General features: G+C 47.7%; 1 protein-coding gene across 4 annotated transcripts in view; it reads right to left on the bottom strand.

The window, feature by feature from the left end:
- GRIK3 (glutamate ionotropic receptor kainate type subunit 3) overlaps positions 1 to 23,311 on the bottom strand; it is a 276,204-nt gene that overhangs the window by 165,188 nt on the left and 87,705 nt on the right. The window lies entirely within an intron of this gene.

Genomic DNA, 23,311 nt, shown 5'->3' with positions numbered 1-23,311 from the left:
TTTGGCCATGTTGGAAGTTGCTATTTCGAGGGGACCAGGAGAAGCGCTGAGAAGGACGTTTCTGCTGAGTATAGGCATGAGGGCCACATGCCACTAAAGTCCTGCTTCAGCCCGATTTTGAGGCTCTATGTGGGACTCAGTTGGTACAGAGGCCTCTCTTGCTGGCCTTCTGCAATGGCACGAATTTCCCCCATTGAGTGCAACTCAGTTCTCAACTGGTGTCCGCGCTCTCCGGCTTCCAGCAGCGCCCATTATACCTGGGTGAGGTTTCATGGATGGAGCTGAAGCTGGGAAGTTCACCTCACGGAGACCTGGATTTAACCATGTCTTGCAGGATAGGAAAAATGTGCTGAGAAATGCCAAGAAACTGAATCCAAGCGGAAAATGAAGTACAGAAAATGTGTGTCCTTTCTGGAAGGATTTGCTTGGCTGCTAGGAAAGACAAGTCCTTTGCAGTGGTTTTATTCATCCTGTAATACCCGTTCCCAGGAGACAGTATCTTCCTCTTTGTTCATTTTGGCATTAAACATGCAAAATCTTATTCCATTCGCACTGTATTAGATACTTCATGTCACAGAGGGTGACATTATTCTCCCATGTATAAGCTGTTTAACAGATGAGCAGTCAAGGGGCAAAGAAATACATTATTAATGTTTCTGGTTAAATTAACTGATTAAAAACACCCTGGGTAAAATGTATGTATCAGCGTTTTACACACACTAAATGAGAAACTAATGGAATATGGTGGCTTGTTTTTTAATGAAAAACAGATAGGGAGAGTCTGAAAAGGTGAGCCACCTTTAATGGAAATTGGATGTTATGGATAGAAGAACCTATCAGATAAGAAGGTTGGGGGTTGATAATGGATTGGAGGATTCTAAGAGTCTTCTGCGCTCATTACGGGCTTTGGTTTCCTGCCTACGTTTTCTGGAGGTGGCTGTGACAGTGCTCCCCATAAGGCTTTATGGAAATATGCTTATGAATATATATGACATAACTGGAATATGTTCCATGCTTCATATGCCATGTAACATATCTATGTAAAGGTTATGATCTACTGAATCTATTAATCCTATTTGTATGGAGATTAATTGGGGATGGGTCCTGCTTTGAGCAGGGGGTGGACTAGATGACCTCCTGAGGTCCCTTCCAACCCTGATATTCTACGATTCTATGCATGTATCATTTTTGTTTTTGAAGTTATGAATATTGACCGTGTACTGGCTTGATTTCTAAATAACCTTAGTAGAGCATTTGGTCAGTTCCTGGAGAAAGGAATTTGCAAAGTTAAGATACAACCACATTTGTTCCAATCCCTCAGACAGAGACAAACACCTACAAGATTTCTATCAAGCATTCTTAAAACTACAGTACCCACCTACTGAAGTGAAGAAACAGATTGACAGAATCAGAAGAGTTCCCAGAAGTCACCTACTACAGGACAGGCCCAACAAAGAAATTAACAGAACACCACTAGCCGTCACCTTCAGCCCCCAACTAAAACCTCTCCAGTGCATCATCAAAGATCTACAACCTATCCTGAAAGACGATCCCTCACTCTCACAGATCTTGGGAGACAGGCCAGTCCTTGCTCACAGACAGCCCCCCAACCTGTAGCAAATACGCACCAGCAACTACACACCACACAACAAAAACACTAACCCAGGAACCTATCCTTGCAATAAAGCTTGATGCCAACTCTGTCCACATATCTATTCAGGGGACACCATCATAGGACCTAATCACATCAGCCATGCCATCAGGGGCTCGTTCACCCTACCAATGTGATATATGCCATCATGTGCCAGCAATGCCCCTCTGCCATGTACATTGGCCAAACCGGACAGTCTCTATGCAAAAGAATTAATGGACTCAAATCCGACATCAGGAATCATAACATTCAAAAACCAGTCAGAGAACACTTCAACCTCTCAGTAACCGACTTAAAGGTGGCAATTTTGCAGCAGAAAAGCTTCAAAAGCAGACTCCAATGAGAAACTGCTGAACTGGAATTAATTTGCAAACTAGATACTATTAACTTGGGCTTGAATAGAGACTGGGAGTGGCTGGGTCATTACACAAATTGAGTCTATTTCCCCATGTTAAGTATCCTCACACCTTCTAGTCAACTATCTGAAATGGGCCATCTTAATTATCACTACAAAAGTTGTTTTTCTCCTGCTGATAATAGCTCATCTTAATTAATTAGCCTTTTACAGTTGATATGGCAACTTCCACCTTTTCATGTTCTCTGTATGTATATATACCTTCTTACTATATGTTCCATTCTATGCATCTGATGAAGTGGGCTGTAGCCCACGAAAGGTTATGCTCACATAAATTAGTTAGTCTCTAAGGTGCCACGAGTACTCCTGTTCTTTTTAAGGAACAGTGCATCTTGGAATGCTCCAGTCCACATAAGAAGTCTTCCTGGAGACGTTCAAGATGCCAGGTGAGCAATGGCTTCTGCCTGTAAAAACTGTGAATCTTGCATGGACCTGTGACTTGCCCAGGTGACTCCAGAACGCCACCTTGGAGCTGGACTTTGCATAGGCGAGAGGAGGGGGTCTCCACCCACAAGAGAGAGTCTATTTAAGCCCATGGGAGACCCCTCTATTTGGTCTTCAGCTGGCTAAGGAGATAGCCTCTCCACCCCCAAGGATACCTGAAAGAAACTGGAACAAAAGACAGTAACTATAGGGGGTGTGAGTGATTGCTGGACCTGGACTAGAAGGAGATTAGTCTGTAAAAGGAAGCTTACTGGAACTGGTGAGATTTTGTCTGTATTCAGGTTTCAGAGTAACAGCCGTGTTAGTCTGTATTCGCAAAAAGAAAAGGAGTACTTGTGGCACCTTAGAGACTAACCAATTTATTTGAGCATGAGCATCCGATGAAGTGAGCTGTAGCTCACGAAAGCTCATGCTCAAATAAATTGGTTAGTCTCTAAGGTGCCACAAGTACTCCTTTTCTTTTTGTCTGTATTCAGTTTTATTAGACATAGACTTGCAGGTTTTATTTTATTTTGCTTGGTAATTCACTTTATTCTGTCTGTTACAACTTGGAACCACTTAAATCCTACTTTCTGTATTTAATAAAATCACTTTTTACTTATTAATTAACCCAGAGTATGTATTAATACTTGGGGAGGTGGGGTGGGGAAACAGCTGTGTATATCTCTCTATCGGTGTTATAGAGGGGACCAATTTATGAGTTTACCCTGTATAATCTTTATACCGGGTAAAACGGATTTATTCAGGGTTTGGGCCCCATGGGGAGTTGGGCATCTGAGTGTCAAGGACAGGCACGCTTCTGTAATCTGCTTTCAGTTAAGCCTACAGCTGTTAGGGGACGTGGTTCAGACCTGGGTCTGGGTTTGCAGCAGGCTAGCGGCTCTGGCTCAAAGCAGGCAGGGCGCTGGAGTCCTCAGCCGGCAGGGCCGGAAAGCAGGGGCAGAAGTAGCCTTGGCACATCAGGGGGCGGCTCCCAGGGGGTTTCTGTGACCCAACCCGTCACACGGGGCTTTGAAGCGATGCCACCTTTGTCCAATGCAGCAGCCTAGGCCTATTGGGCTTTGCCTGGCAAAAGGCAGGGGACTTGCTGTCGGTAGTTGTCTGGGATTTCAGGCTTGATTCAACAGCACGGGGATTTGGGGCCAAGGTCACCTGTGACAGACACCTGCTCTGCAGTGACCTCCCCGCTGGTACCGTCTCTATAATCCTCAGAGCCTTTAGCGATATGCTGTCTCTCATGTGCCACCATACGTACCATCTCCTCAGCTAAGACGCCATGCTGATGAGTGCAGAACGAGCATCTAGAACGTCTCGTAACTATGGGTCAGACCATTTGCTGAGCGACCTGGCGTGCCTTCATAAGGACGATGTAGGGGAAGGCATGAGCTCTGGGCTAGTCTTGCCATTGCTGTGGTCGTCTCCGGTCTGTACCTATATGTTTGCCATGCTCAGGGGCTGCTCCTGGCAGCATAGTGTTTGTAACAGGCGTATCGCAGACCCCAGAGCTGTGCTCCCCACACACACATGCTCAGCACTCAGCCATGGGTGTGACTCCTCACGTGGAGAGAAGTCATTATTAAGCTTCTTCCCAGTGTTAGCTTGCTACCTTCCCCCAAGAGCAGCTCGGTCAGGACACGGTGTGTAAGGTGGCGTTAGCAGCCAGGGTAAGGCAGGTAAGAGCTGGGAGATACTCCCAACACCCTGCCCAACCTCCGGACTCAACAGAATCTCCAATGTCAGAGAAGGGAACGGCCCAATAGATCCAGCTCATCTCCCTGGCACTAGACAGACGGACTGACACCATTCTATGTATTGCAGTAACAGCAAAGGTGCTGTACATACATAGTAAGAGCTAATCTCTGCCCTGAAAGAGCTTGCAACTTAAATAAACCAGACAAAGGAAAGGTTATTGTCCCCATTCCACAGCTGGTGAATTGGGGCACAGATAGACGAAGTGACTTGTCCATGGTCACACAGGAGAGCCAGAGCCGCAAAGCCAAAATCCCTGTCTCAGCTTTAACCACAAGACCATCGTTCATCTCTGGATGTAGGATAGTCTCCTCCCAGACATTACAACTAAACAGAAATGCTTGTGGTCATGGTGTCACAGGCCCGATGCTCTGGAACTGCTTGGTATGAAGCCAGCCAGGACTCTGGGTAGCATTACTCCCCTCGGGGCATGGAGCCTCCTTGGCTATGGACTTCCTGGGACTGACCTCAGAGCATTCCGCACCCCTGTTCTCACCGTGCATGTCCCCTTGGCAAGTCCACCTGGATGGGACCCCTGGGGGAGCCAGAGGACCCTGCCCCACAACTCTGCAATCAGCCATGACTCTCAGCCAACGGGTGACACAGAAGGGTTATTAGTCAACACAGTGTAGAACAGATCTTGTTAGCACAGAAATCAGTGACTTTCAGCAAAGTCCAACATGGGGGGACCCCGGGCCGGACGCCCAGGACTCCCCCATCTCTGAGTCCTCAACAACTGACTGCCCAGCTTCCAGCGACCCGACCTCCGACATATATGGGCCTGTGGGCCTATGGGCCTGTGGGCCCTCCTCCTGGTCTTTGTCTCAGTTTCCGGGCAAAGTGTCACCTGGTCACATCCCCCACCTGGGAGCTGGAGCTGACTCACCTGCCCTCGAGGGTCTCAGCAAAAGTCACACACCCAATTCCCACCACTTAGGCATTGTGCAATACACAGGGAAATTGAGGCACACACAGTATTCATGCAAAACAGTAAGACTCCCATAGGCTCATGTACAACATAATAAGGAGGAAAACCCCTGAGTTCAGGATTCTGTGTTTCCCCACCCTCCCTTTCTGTCTGGCATACGTATAGGGCACTGATCCCTGGCACATCCAATGCTCCAGGAATGCTTCAGGGCACTTGAGTCCTGGGAATCACACTGCTGGGGACGATGGGCCAGCACTGTCAGTCAGACACAGTGGGATATAATTCAGGAACTGTGGCCAGAGCTCCATCACCGCCCTCAGGGACTGGGCAAGTTGCTGCTCCATAGTGCCCTGAATACCCACTGGGTCTGGGGAGGTCGAGCTGTCATCCCACTGGAGAACTACCTAGCCTCGGGGGGAAGCTGCAGCCATCTCCAGGAGAAGCCAGCTATCATCTTAATATATCAAACTTACTGAAGACCAGAAGATCTATGTTCTCTGCTGACTGGCTGGCATGTCCCTCTGGCTCTCCTATAGTTTACTGGATGCTTTGCCTGACTCTGATCCCTTCCCAACAAGGAGGACTTGTGGCATCTTAGAGACTAACAAATTTATCTGAGCATAAGCTTTCGTGAGCTACAGCTCACTTCATCGGATGCATTCAGTGGAAAATACAGTGGGGAGATGAATGCATCCGATGAAGTGAGCTGTAGCTCATGAAAGCTTATGCTCAAATAAATTTGTTAGTCTCTAAGGTGCCACAAGTCTTCCTTGTCTTTTTTGCGAATACAGGCTAACACGGCTGCTACTTTGAAACCTTCCCAACAAGGTCATCATCTCCCTGAGGATCTACTGCCCACTGCCAAACAGAGAGGGCCAGTCACCAGTAATTTTTCTATTACCGGGAGTTAGGCTGGTATAATACCGGTGTAAGTGAGAACAGACACCAGCCCCTCCTTGGAGTCAATAATTAAACTTTTCCATTGATTTCAGTGCAGTTACCTGATTTACCATCAGTGTGGTTCCATTGAGTTCGATAGTAACATAGAAATTCCCAGACTGGATCACACCCATGGTCCATCCAGTTGAATACCCTGTTTATGGCAATGAACAGTACCAGACACAGCAGAGGAAACTACATGAAACCTCCAAGGCACATGTGGGATAATCTAACCCCTATGAAAGTCTGATCCAAGCCCTCACCTGAACTCATGGGCGTTACTTCTGATGTGCATTGTGTTGGGAGGAGAATCAGGCCAAAGGCTTTTTCCCCAGCACTGTGGCAGCTTCCCCACAAGGCTTGCCACCCAAATGCTCTAACTGCTTTCCTACAAAGCCACTTGGCTGCATTTTACGTCCTGCTAAACTAACCAGCAGCCCTAGATAAATATCAGGCTTTATAGGGGATTAAATGCAGTAAATCCAGATGCTGCACAGAAACAAAAACTGGCCAAATCTCTCACCTCTCGCTGCGTTTTCCTGACCCAGCCCTCTGGAGGGCATCCAGACAGGAGGCCGGTGGTTCTTAACTCTCCTCCCGTCTCTCGTCCACCAGTAATTAAGCTCTGCAGCAGCTGTACTTGCCTGGCACACAGATGCATGTTCATTGGGTGCCACTCCCACACACAAGACAGATTCCCCAGGACACAGGGAGATGCCATAGGGCCCATCAGTGCCACTCGACAGAGGGGAAAATGCATGTGGCTCACCTGGTCTCTCCTGCTCCCTCCCTAGCTCTGGCCTGTTGTGCTAACCTCCGTCCTTGCCAGCTGTGAGCAGTGGCTGAGTAGCAGTGGGTGCTGGGGAGAGCTGGGGAAGAGGCAGTCCCAAACACAGGGCCAGAGCTGGGTCTTTCTATGAATGTCGGCAGGGCCTCGCACAGCGTGCGTGCTACTAGAAGTGAACTGTGTGTATTGGTGAGCATTACCTCCCCTGCCCCCTCCACCCAAATGTTAGAATCTTGTAAGCCACTAACTTAAGACTATTGGACCAGTCCTCAACTGGGCATAAACTGGCTTGGCTCCAAAGACTTCTGTGGAGGGGTACCAATTTACATCAGCTGGGAATCTCTCTCTGGTAGTTAACTTTCAGCTGTTTGCACCTCAGGCTTGCGCAGTCTAATTGGCAATGTTTATTGTGATATTTCTTTGAACGATCGATTCGGATATTATTTTTTTTGACATCTAAGAAAGAGCATCTACTACAAACAGCATGTGCATACCCTGATCAAGGGAGCAAATCAAAGCACTAATTTGAGATCAAAGGCCTTCAACACTGCTACAGCAGAAACAAATTAAGTTAGCAACAGATTTCTTCATGATATTTACATTTCTAATTTGCATAAAACATGATTAAAATGAAACAGGCTTTTTTTTCTTTTTTTTTTTTAAGCATGGTCTATTAATTACAAAAAGAACCACTATCGCCTGGGAATAGGGCACTATCAAGATAAGGGCAATGAAAATGCCAAGAAACTTTTAATTTACCAGATAAGCAGACTTTAGAACAGTCAAAATTTCCAAAACTGATCAGGAAGTTTGCAAGTGTCTATTACTGGTTGTTCAGACACCTTAAAGGGATCTGGTTTTCAGAAAGTACAGCACACTCACGTGGGTCAAGAGGGGCTCCCAGAAACTGAGATGCTCAAAATTACTTTGAAAACTCTGGCCTACTTGTTTGAAACAAAACATCTTTAAAGCTTTGAGTAACTCCAGTGTGAATGGTGTCTATGATCAGTATAGGAGACTAACTAGAGGTTCTCTTGAGCTTACTCTGGTTGGTTTAACTACAGACCCAAGTTCCTTCCATCGGAGCGGTATTGGAACACAGTGTTTGTCCGTCTCCACTTTCGCTCATGCTGCTGGAGCGTGAGCTGGGTTTAATTGTACTCATCCAGCCAGATCGTTTCTGATTCCAGAACCTGTGGTGCTGGTGGGGCCCACACGGATCAGAATGAGCCCAATTTTCATTTTCAGACACGAGGCTGAGCTGGCAGCACAGGTACTGAGAAACTCACCCCAAAAAAATAATAATAAAAAAAAAATCTTATTTTGACTTGTGTAAACTCAGCAAATTTACCCTGGAAAGCCACTGATGGGAGAATAAATCAGGCACACAGACGTGTCACTTTTATAGCCATTCTTTGGACCATAAGCACGCTTTAAACTGTAATGCACGGTAGGAAAAAAAAAGGAAGTGTCTGAAAGCTTGAAATTATTAAGGATCTACAATACTGGTTTTAGGCAACACGGCCATAAATATGTTTTCCTGTGTGTTTTATTGGTCTGGGCTGAAGTCTTGTATTCTATGTGTTGTCCGTCTGGTGCACAGTCCACCCAAAAGCTGGAGCAGAAAAACAATGCAACTGCAATAAATCCAGGCTCATGTGCGTGATTGACCGGGCTTGTAACAAAGACGGCAGCATAGTAAAAGTACTTTGTATTTCTCTTTATTGTGGGTTACAAAGCTCAACATTAGCACTAGATTTCCCCGTACACCTGCTGCTGTCCGATTAACATGGCCATTAAATTGCACACCTGCAGTGGTTTTAAACACAGGCCACTGCACTCTGGCCGCCAACCTCTCTACATTACGGGTCCGATTCTCCTCTCACTTCTGCCGAGATAGCTGTGCAACTTTTTCAGACTATCTTTTCTATAAAAAATGGACTTATTTAGAAAATATTTGTATTAATTTAAATCAAAATGTGTATTGAAAACACCAAATGTTGTCAAAATAGTTAGTAAACATTTTCGTTTCCTAGTTTGTTTGCCAAAAGCCAGGTGTTCAGTAAACAAACATTTTCTATAAACTTTTAAGAAAGTTCTCAATACAAATGTTGAAAAGAAATGGATCCGTCTGGAATCCTTTGAGATGCCACCATTGCTGGTGAAAGTCCTTTTTCACTTCTTGATCAGCACTAACACCAAATGTATGGAGTCAGGAAGGGGGGGAAGAAAGCATTGCCAGGGAACTGACTGAGGTCTAGGAGTGATATATAGCTTTTCACATGCTCAGATCGAGCCTGGAATGGAAATGACCAAAGGTGGTAACCCTCTGGTCGTTGTTTGTGTAAGCCTGTGACACCATGCTGATATCATCCCAGCCCAATCCGATATAGTGCCTACATCCCCAGCAACTGTCAGTAACCAACACCCTTGTTAGTAGCACAAGCAGAGAAGGCAAGGTCCGAATGGACGTTGGGAACGAACAGCTCTCTCACCGTTAGAGACGGCACCTGCCCCCACCCCCGTTTGGATTGAGACAGATTAGCAAAGGGACGAGGTGTTGGAGAACCTTCTACTGCCACTGCCTCTTCTCTCCCTGCTCTCCCGGAGTGGAGCCAGCCCAAGGGCTGTGTGTGACTGAACCCCATTTAAGCCATTTGGAGCAGAGCCTTTCCATTGTCTTCAGTGGGCTTTGTACCAGACCGTTTGCGACTCAGCCCTTGTATACACTGGCGACTGTGTGCAGAGTGTGGCTAGCTGCACATGGCTTTGAAAGGCTCTGGCAGCGGAGAGGCCGCTGGGAAAACCTCCAGCAGCTCCCAGGAGTCGGAGCCTTTCACCGCGGTGAAGAACCACTCTGGCAGCAGGACACTGCTGTGCTAAAAATAGCGGCGTAGACTTGGGAGGCAGTGCTTGGGTGTGTCGAGATCCCTGCAGGGTGCACACCCTAAGGTTCAGGCCTGTCTTTACTCCTCTCGCCTAAGCAGTGTCTCACTATCTAAACTGCTATTTAGGGGATTGGGGGGGGGGGCAGGCAGTTTATGTACTCTACACTCTGCCAGAGGTGTAGACACAACGTAAGTCTCATGCCCTTGTGCCAGCCTACGTGAACAAAAAGCTGCAGCCTTCCATACCATTCACGAGCACTCAAATTCCAAAGAGAACTACTTCCCAGGTATGACCCCGAATGGCAATAAAATAAAACGATGCCATGCATGAAAATTCAAATGGAGTGCAAATAAGGATTCTACCTACATTAAATTAGAATTATTGTATGTGAACTGAATGCCTGTTAATTATGAATTGCTAAACCTCCGTTAATTAAAATTAATATACACCTGGTATTTAGCGTGCAATATTAGTTTTATGAAGTCTAAATTAAATCACACACTCATAACCAAATACTGGCAGTCAACTGATTTGTTTTTTATTCTTCTGTTGCTGCCTGCAAAAGTCAGGGCTTTAAGTGAGACGATGCATCAAATAGCAAATGCAATTCAACAAATATTATGACATGCTGTTCATCATCTGCCCTAAATATTTCACAGTTCAGCTTTATGTGATTTTGATGCCACATGCTTTGAATTTGCTCTTAATAGATGCTGAATTTTCAAGCTGGCTCTGTTTCACTGTTTATAAAATGAATACAATGAATTCCACTCAAGAGCTAATGACCCCAAAACTCAGCCTGGTTAGGCCTTTTTTATAAGTGTTCTTATTGTCACATGAAGGTTTCTTTAAAAAGGAAAGAAAGAGAGAGAGAAAAGAAAGCCCCATGGAAAATTTGTTTCTGTTTAATGCTATCCACTCTCTCTGAAATCTCTCCAGAATGCCCTTTATGTAGGAAAAGATCAAAGGTCTGTAATAGATTTCAAGAGGTTTCAAAGGGCCGAGGGGTGTAGACTCCAATACCCGGTGCTGGGTCAGTGATTAAATTGCTCTGTGCTGCTGCTGCTAAGGGGCAGGTGAAAGACATAATTGGGAGATTTAGAGCCCTACTTTAGCCCCCTTATCTTCCATCCTCGTGGAGTTAAAAGGGCGCGGTGCCATCCTGGAATCTGGGGTGCGGGTACGTGTGCAAAAGGGGGAAAACATGCCAGCTGAATGAGGAAGCCATGCCAAGCACACAAAGGGGGGGGACATGCTGTGAATGCCATGAGGACGCACAAGCGTTTATGGGGCTGGCAGCAGTACAGGGTGAGCAGCCCCTGCTCTCCCCATCATAGCCAAAGCAACAGTCTGAGCAGGGAAGGCAGGTAGAGAGAGCTTCATCCTGCCTGCGTGGCCAAGGACAACCCAGCCTTGGCAGCTGAAACCCCCGAGAAAAGGGGCTTGACTTTTTCAATGAATACCGTTTTTCATCAAAATGTAGCCACTTTTTATAAAACTTCATTTTTTTGCCAACCCACCTCGCTGAGTGTCTGGCTAGGCACTAGAGAATCCTGCCTATTTTCAAAAGTTTTCAGTGGAAACTGGTAAGGGAAAAAAATGTCTTCAGCCCCCCCGCATTGCTCATTTGGACTGCTCAGCATAGTTACACCAGGGGGTTTCCCCCACCCTAAAACTGACAATTAAAAAAAAAAGCAGAAAATTTGGAAAAATGACAAATTAGAGTAAGACGCCAAAATTTCCAGGGCCCTATGGAGGTGGGGACTCTGCTAAACCCAGAGAAAGCAGCAGGCAGGAAAGCACTGGAAGATGCCCATGTTCAAAGCAAAGGCAACATAAAACTGAAAGAGGAGTTGACCCAGATGAGCAAGTTCTTCCCTTAAAAACATTCTGATCTCTTGTAAAAATGTGACACTTGAGAGAGCAACTCCCAGGGAGCTGTAGCAAAGCACAAGTCTCCTTGGGTCTTAGTGACCTTGGCAGTAAGACAGGGTCTTATTCACACTGATGAACAATTTACCCAGTTCATGAATCATTCTTTCAGGTGCTTTGCAGACCTGCTAGTCCTGTCTGCCTCCCTGCTGGCCCCATTTCATGCCTCTAGCACAGCTCCCATGAGGAGCCTTCCAGGCCCCGATGGAAAGGGAGGGAAGAGGTGAGGAAATGAAAGCTGCATGCAAGGAGGCAGCTGCAGTGGACAAGTTGATGGTTTGCCACAGCTGTAGGCTTGATTTTTGGCTGCAAGGAGTCCTGATTTTAGGCCTTAGCATTCACTCATTCACACCTGAGCAACCCTGCACAGGGACTTGCCCATATGGAAACAAGGCTGGGATTTGGCCCATGTTGTTTGTGAGTTGAAAGACACACACAGTTGTTGTAGCAACCAGGCAAGGTAATAACAACCTTCCACAGAACTTTATTTTTAAAGTGGAAACCTCTTTACCAAGCTGCTGCTGCACCCTTACAAGCAGCATCTAAACACCACCAGAGTTCACGGTGTTGTTGGATCAGGCTCGCTCGCGCTCTCTCTCTCTCTGTTGGGTCTGGCTAATAATGGAAGGGAGACTGTTATCTGTAAGATTGACTATTCACTAAGGGTGAAATCCATCCCAGTGCATCACTGATAGCCTTAAAAGGAGGCTCACATGGACCATCACCGTGACCTAGCCCTTGTGCTGGCCCAATGCATGGGGAGGGGGAAGGTGACTTTCACAGGGAATTAATGAATCACATAAGGACAGTGCAAGAGAGGGGGAAAAACAAAGGGGTTAGAAATTGCGTGTGGCTCTAGTGAAGAGTCCAGAATTTGTTAATGGAGTGAAGAGCTGAGCCTACTTCAGAAAGGGACCTAGGAGCTTACACCTCCCTAAAGGCTGAGAAACCTATTTCTAGCTTACTATGCTACTGTCTACAGCAAGGTTTGCAGTGGGGCAGCAAGCTCTGGAGAACTGAGACAGGAAAAAAACCCATCCTCCCAGGTGTCTGAGCAGCCAGTTGCTCTGCACACATCTGTGTCGGAGGCAGGTGAAGGGTAGGTTAGAGGGCACCGTCCCCATTTCAGCCCTGCTACCCCGTTTTGGAAAGGAGGTGAGTGAGTGACTAACCATGACTACAAGTGGGTTTAAAGAAAACACCCTCCTGTTCTGAGGCGTGATCGCTAATGTTAAGCTGATGGAACTGACGACATTTACATATGAATTGAACCCAAGACGTGCTCATGAAGCTGCACATTCATTCTATTATGAGTAAAGCAAACTAAGTACCAGTCAGGAAATAACGTGGGTAAATTACTAGTTTGGCAACTCAAAGAGTTGGAAATCTCCAGCACCATTCCAATTACTGGGGAGACCAAGTGGGGAAACTTATTAATAGGTTCAAATCCAATGTAAGTGGTTCTACAGTGTGATCCATCTCTCAATCACTTAGGATTTAGATGCAGGAATCTCACCTCCAGCAATGAACTGAACTCTGATCCCTCACACACTGAAACCTGAGGAAACTTCAAAATTCTGACCCTCCAGGAGAGATTAGAAGGTAAAGGCCCATTGCAGCATACACTGCAGAGCTGGTTTCTCTTTTCCTCCTCCCAGCTGCTGGGCTGGGAGGTGCGGCACTACTTGGGGCAGGCTGTGTGAGTCCACTTAGGATCAGGTGGAGGGGGCTGAGTGGCCAGAAACTATTAGGGCTGGTGCTAGGGAACTATAAAACTGGCCTCTAGGCCCCCGTAGCCTACTCTGCTTTGGGAGCTCAGTGTGGACGGAAGTCTGCTCTAGCTCTGAGACACCCATTTGGCATGGCTAACATAGCTCAGCTCAGAAGTATGTTTCTGGCTGGGAATGTGGTACAGCCCTGAAGCTTGGTGTAGATGGGACTTTAATTCAGTCCAAGAGTTTATGCTCATGTCAGCAAGGGGAGCCTCTGCCAGCTTCAGAGGCGCATCACGGGTTAAGAATTCAGCCCGAAGTAAGATCTAGAGCTGGTAAGTTGCTGTCTGAAGCCTATTTACTGTAAAGAGACATGTTTAGAAAGGATTGTTTGTTGTTTCAACAGCTGCTACCAGGATTTTGTAAAATCTGTTTCCTATATAGGGTCTTCACTTAGTCCCTTATTTTCTATTTTTTTTTAACTGACTCCTGATTTCCTTTGCACTTTGTGTCTTTGTCTGTACCCGCAGTGTGACAGCTGCACAGTACGGGGCGAAGTGGGAGTTGCAAACTGAGAATGTTGCCATCCAACAAACAATTTGAAACTCTCCCTGGTGAAAACTGCAGCTAAACATACACCTCTCACAACTACTTGTGACGCTCAAAGGACAGGAGGACGTGGGGCACCTTAGAGACGAACACATTTATTTGAACACATTTATATTTATTTACAGCGGTGCATAGACAATCCAGGAAGTTTTTGGAAAGCGTAGGGGACAATTTCCTGGCGCAAGTGCTCGAGGAGCCAACTAGGGGGGGCGCTTTTCTTGACCTGCTGCTCACAAACCGGGTAGAATTAGTGGGGGAAGCAAAAGTGGATGGGAATCTGGGGGGCAGTGACCATGAGTTGGTTGAGTTCAGGATCCTGACACAGGGAAGAAAGGTAAGCAGCACGATACGGACCCTGGACTTCAGGAAAGCAGACTTCGACTCCCTCAGGGAACGGATGGCCAGGATCCCCTGGGGGACTAACTTGAAGGGGAAAGGAGTCCAGGAGAGCTGGCTGTATTTCAAGGAATCCCTGTTGAGGTTACAGGGACAAACCATCCCGATGAGTCGAAAGAATAGTAAATATGGCAGGCGACCAGCTTGGCTTAATGGTGAAATCTTAGCGGATCTTAAACATAAAAAAGAAGCTTACAAGAAGTGGAAGGTTGGACATATGACCAGGGAAGAGTATAAAAATATTGCTCGGGCATGTAGGAATGTTATCAGGAGGGCCAAATCGCACCTGGAGCTGCAGCTAGCCAGAGATGTCAAGAGTAACAAGAAGGGTTTCTTCAGGTATGTTGGCAACAAGAAGAAAGCCAAGGAATGTGTGGGCCCCTTACTGAATGAGGGAGGCAAACTAGTGACAGAGGATGTGGAAAAAGCTAATGTACTCAATGCTTTTTTTGCCTCTGTTTTCACTAACAAGGTCAGCTCCCAGACTGCTACGCTGGGCATCACAAAATGGGGAAGAGATGGCCAGCCCTCTGTGGAGATAGAGGTGGTTAGGGACTTTTTAGAAAAGCTGGACGTGCACAAGTCCATGGGGCCGGACGAGTTGCATCCGAGAGTGCTGAAGGAACTGGCGGCTGTGATTGCAGAGCCATTGGCCATTATCTTTGAAAACTCGTGGCGAACCGGGGAAGTCCCGGATGACTGGAAAAAGGCTAATGTAGTGCCAATCTTTAAAAAAGGGAAGAAGGAGGATCCTGGGAACTACAGGCCAGTGAGCCTCACTTCAGTCCCTGGAAAAATCATGGAGCAGGTCCTCAAAGAATCAATCCTGAAGCACTTGCATGAGAGGAAAGTGATCAGGAACAGCCAGCATGGATTCACCAAGGGAAGGTCATGCCTGACTAATCTAATCGCCTTCTATGATGAGATGACTGGTTCTGTGGATGAAGGGAAAGCAGTGGATGTATTGTTTCTTGACTTTAGCAAAGCTTTTGACACGGTCTCCCACAGTATTCTTGTCAGCAAGTTAAGGAAGTATGGGCTGGATGAATGCACTACAAGGTGGGTAGAAAGCTGGCTAGATTGTCGGGCTCAACGGGTAGTGATCAATGGCTCCATGTCTAGTTGGCAGCCGGTATCAAGTGGTGTGCCCCAAGGGTCGGTCCTGGGGCCGGTTTTGTTCAATATCTTCATAAATGATCTGGAGGATGGTGTGGATTGCACTCTCAGCAAATTTGCGGATGATACTAAACTGGGAGGAGTGGTAGATACGCTGGAGGGGAGGGATAGGATACAGAGGGACCTAGACAAATTGGAGGATTGGGCCAAAAGAAATCTGATGAGGTTCAATAAGGATAAGTGCAGGGTCCTGCACTTAGGACGGAAGAACCCAATGCACAGCTACAGACTAGGGACCGAATGGCTAGGCAGCAGTTCTGCGGAAAAGGACCTAGGGGTGACAGTGGACGAGAAGCTGGATATGAGTCAGCAGTGTGCCCTTGTTGCCAAGAAGGCCAATGGCATTTTGGGATGTATAAGTAGGGGCATAGCGAGCAGATCGAGGGACGTGATCGTTCCCCTCTATTCGACATTGGTGAGGCCTCATCTGGAGTACTGTGTCCAGTTTTGGGCCCCACACTTCAAGAAGGATGTGGATAAATTGGAGAGAGTCCAGCGAAGGGCAACAAAAATGATTAGGGGTCTGGAACATATGAGTTATGAGGAGAGGCTGAGGGAGCTGGGATTGTTTAGCCTGCAGAAGAGAAGAATGAGGGGGGATTTGATAGCTGTTTTCAACTACCTGAAAGGGGGTTCCAAAGAGGATGGCTCTAGACTGTTCTCAATGGTATCAGATGACAGAACGAGGAGTAATGGTCTCAAGTTACAGTGGGGGAGGTTTAGATTGGATATTAGGAAAAACTTTTTCACTATGAGGGTGGTGAAACACTGGAATGCGTTACCTAGGGAGGTGGTAGAATCTCCTTCCTTAGAGGTTTTTAAGGTCAGGCTTGACAAAGCCCTGGCTGGGATGATTTAACTGGGAATTGGTCCTGCTTTGAGCAGGGGGTTGGACTAGATGACCTTCTGGGGTCCCTTCCAACCCTTATATTCTATGATTCTATGATTCTATGATTGAGCCTGAGCTTTCGTGAGCTACAGCTCACGCCATCGGATGCACTCACGAAAGCTCATGTTCAAATAAATGTGTTCGTCTCTAAGGTGCCCCACGTCCTCCTTTTTCTTTTTGCAGATACAGACTAACAAAACGACTGCTCCTCGGACACGTGTGAAGCTCAGCTGGTGGAGTACTTGTGTTCGCAGCCCCTTTCATGACCACTAGCCACAGCTGCATCCAGTTGGTTCTACCTAGAACCCTGGGCTCTGGATAGGAGCGAAAAGGGGGGAAACCTCCTCTCTTTACCATCTTCCTTCTAAATCCAGGAATCTGGGCTGAAAATCACCCTCCTCCTTGTGACGTACACAGACAGCTTGAACAAATAGGCTGGGTGTGAGTAACCACACTAGGTTATGTGGGGCAGGACCTCTCCCCTAATCCATGGGCAGAATATGGGGTTGCTCTTCAGTGGCTAACCCTACGGTGCCTACGTTAGAATAGGTGCTGCTGGCTTCTGCACAGCTCGTGTGGATTCTAGGTCTACCGTATAGTACCCCCCAAATTGGGGGTGGGGCTTCCATGGCTCTTAATATACACTCGTGAATTTTACCCTTGTTGATCACGCATTCGTAGAGGATTTAGAGAAAAGTCCACAGACCACAGGGAGAACCTGGAGATGTGTACAGCCTTTTGCTGTCTGCACTACAGTAGCCCTGGGTGGTCCTACTGAGATCAAGGCCGCATTGTGCAGGGGGCTGTATGTACAGATGCTAAGGCAGTTTCCACCCAAGTGATCGTGTACAAGACAGACAAGTGCTATTACTGGCATTTAACAGATGTGGGGACTGGGGCACAGAGAGAGGACTTTTCTCAAGAAAGTCTGTGGTAAAACTGGAAACTGAACCCAGACCTCCTGAGTCCCAGCCCACTGCCTTAAACAGAAAGCCTTCCTCCCTGGTAAGTCCTGCAGAGGTAATTCCTCAGTTAGTAGATAAGGCAAAAGTCCCATAGACCAGCTGATTTAACAATGGGGTAAAGATCACATCTGAGGACAATAGCTCCAAGTCATCTTCTGAGTTGAGAGAGGGCAAGTTTATTAGAGGTGATTTCTAGCAATGCCTTTAGCTACAAAGAGCCATGCAAGAAATGAGTAGATGAAGGAACAGTCCCTCTGAAAGCAAACTTGCCCCTCTGAAAGCGGACTGTAGAGAATATTACAGCAATACAGACTGATATCACTCCAAGCATCTGGTTTATATGTTGCTTTGTCCTCAACACTAGTAATAACAGTTCAATATATTTCAAGGCTACTTATGAAAGGCATTGTTGGCGACTCCTATTGGTGCTCATTGGGAATCTCTATTGGATAAGAGCAGTGGAGCAGCCAACGATGGAGAACGTGAATTACAGCCATTCAGAAGGTTGCATCGAATACACCAGACACCTTTTGAATATGCCTTATTCCTGGCCAAGAACAATGGGTCTGGGGGACTGAGATCTGCAGGAGGAGGTTTGATCCAGCTCTAGAGCCGTGGAGTGATTTGCAAAACAAACCAAGCCAAACAGTTATACTCTAAGGTTGGGACGGATTGATAAGAGGATTGATGCTGTCTTAGAGACAGACATGCAAGTGCCCCTTGCCGGATGCACTGATATGACTGTGTGTCACAACGTGGTCTTAGCGATGCTGGGCCCCATTGTGCCTCAAAAGCACTTGCTTGGGGGGCTGGGTGGAGACGCAGGCCCTGGGGGAGCTCTGGGAATGGTGGTGACTCCAGGAGGTTCCTCCATTCCTGGAGCTGCAGGAAGTATGGATTTTGCGGTATGATCCCACTGCCGGACTGGCCAGCTAGCAGGACAGTCCAGGAGGAGCGCAGGGCTGTGGTCCCAGCTCCTCTCCACTCCCTTCGGGGTGGCGTGTGTCCCATGGAGAAATAAGAGGGAGCAATTGTATGCTTGGCTTGCTCCTTGTGACCTTCTCTGCTGCACACATTCTCCAGGGCCAGACTTGCACGTGGGGCTCCAGGACTGGACGAGCAAGGGATGCTGCAGCTCAAGATTGAGGCAGATTTGTGTGGCAGCCCAAGAATGCATTAGCAGACGACACTGCAGGCCAGCTGCCAGCTTCCATTTGGAAAACTTCTAGCATTCAATATAGTCTTTGGAAACTAGCATTAAAACTCAGCAGCACTCCAAGGAGTGAATGTACTGTGTCCTGCAATGAATTGATTTAATTAAAAAGTCACTAATTCATACAAATATCTAAGGGCCATAATAATTAAAATATATGACTTTGGTGTTGAAAATCAATACGAGTTCCTTCTGGTTACACTGTGAGTGCTGCGATTTCAGTGTAGACGCTGCACAACACCGAAGGCTCTCCATGGAGTCCATCCCTAGCTGCGTAAGAGAGTTTAAGCCAACTTTACAGTGAAGTTACCAGAATGAATTAGAAAGTGTAAACCCTTTGCTGCATGCTGGCAATGGATTCTGGGAAGAAGCTGCCATGCCGGGTGACATTTCACAGCAACTGTGCACGTCTGAATCGGCCAGATCCTCAAGCATATGCTAGAAAACCCACTCCCAAGAAATAAAGTGAGATCTAAGATTTCTATGTGCAGGTCCCCCGCACTTTCAGTCACACCATCCCATGGAACATCAGGGGTTGTTTTTTCCTCGCCTTTGCCATTGGTGTCTTACTGGGAGTGGCTGATCCCTGCAGGAGAATAGGGAGGCAGCCACTAGAGATGGGCTCAGAACCTCAGCATTTGGATTCAGATCTCAGCTTCCCCCAGTCTGGCTGTATTTAGGCCTATGGGCTTTGGTCTAGGCCTATCTCACGCAGTAACCTGCAGGAAAAGTGGCCCCTGTCATGATTTCACTTTTTAAATATCACTTAACACTGCCTGGAATGACCTCAATTACAACTCTCCAGATTTCTCCTGGGCTCATATTTTCCAAATCCCTTATTAAGACAATGAATATACATAACCCTGTTTAAGTAAGCCTATTGCTCATCATTACACCCATGGTAGATTAACTTCCACTGACAAGACATGCCCTCCTCAGCATAAAGAATATATTGTTATCCAATTAGTATTTAACCAATATTTCATGCACGTTGGCAGATCCAGGCTTACGGAAAAAGCCATCATTTCCCCCACAATATATAATTTTGGGCAGCTTCCCTCGTGGCTCCGAGGCTGTACTAAAAAGCCTGGTTTTTAGAAACAGTCGCTCCTGCTAAGCAAACGCTTGGTGTCAGCTACAGGCCTTCTAAATCAATGTTTGCTGGTCCCTGGCCATCAGGCCATGAAAATGGCCACCAGATGGGGAGCAGCTGATAGTTCCCCACTCACTTTGCTTCCTCTTTATGTAGTCAGGCTGAATGGTTCCTATTTTTATTCGCGTTATGGCCCTCCTACAGAGACCAGGGCCCCATAGTGCCAGGCACTGTGTGTCCATACAAGGACACACCACCTGCCCTGAAGAGTCAATAGTATAAATAGACGAGACAGACAAAGAGGGGAAGGAAAGGGGAATTATCATCTGTCTGACAGGCAGGGGAACTGAGGGCAAGAGAGATGAAGGGACTTGCCCCAGGTCACCTAGGGAGCCTATGGCAGAACTGGGAATTGAATCCAGATCTCCCAAGCCGGTTCAGTACTTTAACCACAAGACCATCTTCTCTCTGAACAATCCTTCCTCGCACCCGCCCAGAGCAAAGGCTGAGATCTTGACACCCAGCACAACGAGTGCTCTGGCCATGCAGTGGGCCTACACTTCTCCCTGTGCAAGCTTGGCGTCACGCTCTGCCATCGCGATCTGGGAGCTGTTCCCATCCCCGCTGCCAGCTGTAAATGTGACACAAGTTGCAAGGCAGTGTGAGAATCAGGCTCTTTCCTTCCAGGGTAGCATCTCCAGTCATCCGGTCACAGCATCTGCCTGGCCTCCCCACAGCAGCTGTTTCAAATGGCCAGATGTGTGCTCTACACACAACAGACACTGTGACTGAACCCAACAGCATGTGCAGCTGTGCTGAGCCTTACCTGAGCCCCTTCTGCCCATGAGGGAGATAAAACTGGAGATCAGCTCCGAGATGGATAGGACAACTGTCTCCCGCTATTTGGAAGGCATCAGCTCCTGTTTATGCCTGCGTAGGATGGGAAAACTTATCAGCCACAAGGGCGATTTGGCGGGGACAGCAGCCTCCGAAGGGAAGTGGTGGAATTCCCCATCACTAGAATGAAACTTGTTCCTATGCAGAGACCCAGCCCCAGGCCCCTGCACTGCTCATCCCTGGTGCTGGCACGTTGCCGAGGGGGATTTCAGAGATGTTTTGCAGAGAACGACCCCATGCTGGATAGGAAAAGACACAGCTACAACTGCACTGCACAAGAACAGCCAAGCAATCTCATGGAGCTTTGCAATATCTGCAGGCTCAAAATTCCTGCAGAATTCCCTGGGAGTTCTGGGCAGAGTTAGGCCCATAAACTCCATCCTAGGCTCCATCTCTTTCGATCAGCTTCTCTTTTAGGTCTCCTTTTGTGGTGTGCGTTCTCATCCCCTGCCTTGTGAAGTGACCAATGCTTCCTGTTTTAGCTGCTTGCCAAGCTGGGTCACCTTGCGGCCTCGTCATCCTCACCCTGTGCCTACTCCCGGATTCCTCCCTTGCTGGCACTTCATGTCTTCCAGCATAAAAGACGTTGCTCTAAGCATGTCTCCAAACTCTGTCTCCAAACTCTGGCGAACCCCTGTGGGTTCGGGGTGCCTGGGCAGCGCTGACCATGAGGGAGTAGGGGAAGGTACTTGCATCCTCGAATGTAATGTGCGTGGATTACTGGGACACACCAGAGACACACACACACACACACACACACGCACCAACATGCCCATTAATAAAACAGCAGGCTCCACTGCCTGCTGACTCTCTCGGATAGCTACCAGCGATGTATTTGCTTTTCGGGAAGAGCAATGGTGCTGGATAGAAGGTCTGGGCTGGCAAGAGGGCTGCAGCCCAAGGCAGGGAAACAGCTGAGATAATTGCTGGAGTGTTTCCTATTCTCTCTCAAGTTCTCTGCTGTATCCTCTCCTCCTTGATCTGGATCTGATCTCTCCTCTCTCTCCCCCTGTGCTAATGAGCCATCAGAACCAGCAGCATCTTCCTGTTAGATCTGTGGTACCCACAGGCAGAACGTGCAGTTCCTCGCAGCCAGTGTCCATATCACTGAACCCGCCCCCGACCGCCATTGCCAGCTGCAGAGGCATTGATGTGCAGGGTCTCTCTGATTCCTGCTCTGGTAAGGCAGCCTGCTCCACTCGTTTTCATCTTGTGTATCATCGCAGTGGAGAACTCCCTGGTAATTAGTGAGGTTGCAGAGAGGGCTCTGCCAGACGTACAGTGCAGGGTGAGACTAGCAAGGCTTTCTGCCTTAGTCCCACCGGTTTCCATTGAGGCAGGTTTGGAGATACTTCCCAAAACAAAAAACTCCCACTTTATCAATATGGGGGGGAGGGGAATCCTCATTTTACATTTAAAAAAGAAAAGAAATGATATGGTGAAAGCACCCCTGAAAAGCTGGCAGAGCAGCAAATACAGATACAGACACGTATTGTGCAGGAGGTCAGATTAGATGACCCAAGTGGTCCCTTTGGACTTTAAAAGGAATGATGTTCACATCTGTGGCCCTTTGCTACCCAGGAAAGGGCTGGAAGATGGCTCGTTCTTTCGCCAGAGAGGGGCCCTGAGAAAGTCTTGCGAGAGGGCCTGGGCACACATGGAACCAGCATTTTACCACCCAAGGGAGTTGCTTGACCTATGGAACTGTTGGGGGACAAAGTCACAAATTTACTCTTTGGGGTTTCTGAATTTTATACACGACTCCTGAATATGGGTGGGAGCTTCTGACACACACAGGCCTGTTTTCCAGAGGAAAGGAGAAATACGCCCACTGTGAAAACTAGTCCCATCCACCTGAGTAATGACACGGTTCTCCTCGCTGCGTTATCTGAACACCTCTCCTGTGATCCTGCCCGTGTAGCGGGCAAGAGAGCGTGTGAGTTCCCTCCAGCTGCTTGCGGAGAGGTGTGCTCGCTGCAAGGGGCTGCGGCACCTTCGTTAGCAGATTGCAGCTGTTTGATCGGGGAGAGATGTAGTGGAAGTGTTCTCCAGGGTGACAAGAGCAGCGAAGTGGAGAGATTCTCAGCTATAATTGCTTTTCTCAGATAAAACAGCAATGGAATCCAGGAACAAAATTGGTGCCGTGTTAACACATTCAGCGGGAGGGAGAGAGAAAAAATATCTCCACACTCAAGGGTACACAGCAAGACATTCCAGGTGCCTTTCCCCTGGCTGTGTGGGAAAAGCTTTCAGTTATCACAGCCCCCCGAGGACAGCCCTGGCCAAGGGAGAATGTGCACACAGTTATCTTTAGCTGGCCCTTCCGTCCAGTGGATCAGTGCTCGGCAGACATGTCTTACTTTTGAGGCCAAATGGTGGGGGAGGGGAGGGCTGTGCTTGATGTGAGCAGCGCAGCTGAGATGGCATTTGGGGAGGAGATGCAATCAGAAGGCACCTGAGCTTATGAGCCAGAAGGGGAGCCCATCTGTGTAAAGCAAAGAGCAGGCAGACCCTTCACTCAGCAGTCAAACTAGGCAGGCCCGCGCACCCATTCCCATGCACACCTGCGCTCGCTCTCTCGGTCTCATATCAAACTGGTTTGGAGGCTTGGAAAAGTTCACTTTCTT

Source organism: Caretta caretta, chromosome 19 (assembly GCF_965140235.1).
Source record: "Caretta caretta isolate rCarCar2 chromosome 19, rCarCar1.hap1, whole genome shotgun sequence".
NCBI lineage: Eukaryota > Metazoa > Chordata > Testudines > Cheloniidae > Caretta > Caretta caretta.
This window is presented reverse-complemented; position numbering and strand designations above follow the sequence as displayed.